The sequence below is a fragment of the Elephantulus edwardii genome, unplaced genomic scaffold, assembly GCF_000299155.1.
Source record: "Elephantulus edwardii isolate Elephantulus edwardi_28Jun2011 unplaced genomic scaffold, EleEdw1.0 scaffold00503, whole genome shotgun sequence".
Lineage (NCBI taxonomy): Eukaryota > Metazoa > Chordata > Mammalia > Macroscelidea > Macroscelididae > Elephantulus > Elephantulus edwardii.
Genome location: NW_006400253.1, coordinates 88,390 through 90,042, shown reverse-complemented (window position 1 = coordinate 90,042; position 1,653 = coordinate 88,390).

The window sequence follows — 1,653 nt, the reverse complement described above, 5'->3', positions numbered from 1 at the left end:
TTCCTCTTCCTTTGTATTTCCATACTTAAAAACTCAACCTCCTTTGCCTTTTCTGTTATCTAAATGTGTTCTGTTGTACATAGGGTTGTTGTAAGTACAACACTGAGTTTTACTTCAGACCTGACTCTGAACCCAGTGCCATTGACAAAAAGGAAATACAGCTGCCAGCTAAAGAAGCAAAGGAGGATGGAGCCTCTGGGTTCAACTAGCCATCCCCACTGGACCCACCTGGAAAAACACTTTACAGTCCAGAGGGGAGCAAATAACAGGAAAATATCTTCTAACAGAACAAGAAGGCAAGCAGCCTTAACCCAAGATCACCAGTAAGGTGATAAAGTGTCCTCCCTTTCCCCCTTCACTTCATTGCCCCTGTTCAGCATGAAGAAGCCAGAGAGTCTGCATCCAGTTCCCAAATCAATAAGACAGTTGGTTTAACTACCATTGGGAAATGCTTATAATTCCCCTGTAGCATCTGGTCCTTTTAATTTCCTTCACCTGCTCCCCCACCGACCAATTTCTGCAGCTCTGCAACTGCATCCCTGCCCATCCTCACCCTTCTGCCCTCAACCCTCACCTCCTTGTACCCCCAATATGTTTTTCCCAATAAAATAAAATTTAAGAAAACAAACAAACAAACAAAACCAAAAAAACCTCCGTGACTGACATGGGGGTTGGAAGGAAACTAAGTGGGGATAAATAACGAACACTACATTGGAACACATGAAGGAAATAACTGTTTAAAAGGAATATATGATTAGGCATTATCCGTATGACAACCGTCCATAATAAGAGGTGCATAGAAAAGTGGAAAGGGGGGCTGATGAAGGAAAGGGAGAAAATTATGTAATAATGAACTGTTGTGGTTTTTTTAAAAAATGTGAACAGGGAGTATAGAAAAGAAAATGTAAAACAATGAAAGAATGAAAATCTGACATTTCTGTAAACTTTTTTTTTTTAAAAAAAATCAATTTTAAGGAAAGTTTATAGAGACTGAGGGTTTCCACTCACTCACTGTTGCACTTTTCTCTATGCTCACCCTTTACCCCCTAATTTGCTCTGCCTTTGAAAAGTAAAAGAATAAATATTTCCTTTTTATACAATCCTTCCCCTCTTGTCCATTCCTCTAAGCAGGTTTCATTCTGGACTCCTGTCATGATAATAATACCTAATCATATATCCCTTTTAAGCAGTTCTATCCCGCATCTGTTTCAATGCAGTATACGTTATTTATCCCCTCTTTCTCAGTCTTCCCTCAACCTCAATATCAGTCCAGTTTTACAACAGTGGCCCTATGAAATATTAGTCCTTTTGTGATTGAGATATTTTATTGCCCATAGTGTCCTTCACGGTCACCCCGTTCGTATAATATTTCATGAGTTCCTGGATTTTCAATGCAGCATAGTGGTCCGTTGTGTGAATAAACCAGAGTTTCTGTATCCATTCTTTTGTTGATGGGCACTTGGGTTGTTTCCAACTCTTTGCTATTGTGAACAAATCCACAATAAACATTCATATTTGCTTGGATGGTGGTTATAGTTTATTTAGGGTATATTCCCAGTACAATCTCAATCTCTTCACCATCCATCCTGATGCTGCCAATTGGTCCAGTGGTGAGAATCTTTGTCTTCTTGACATTGAGCCTCAATCCATATT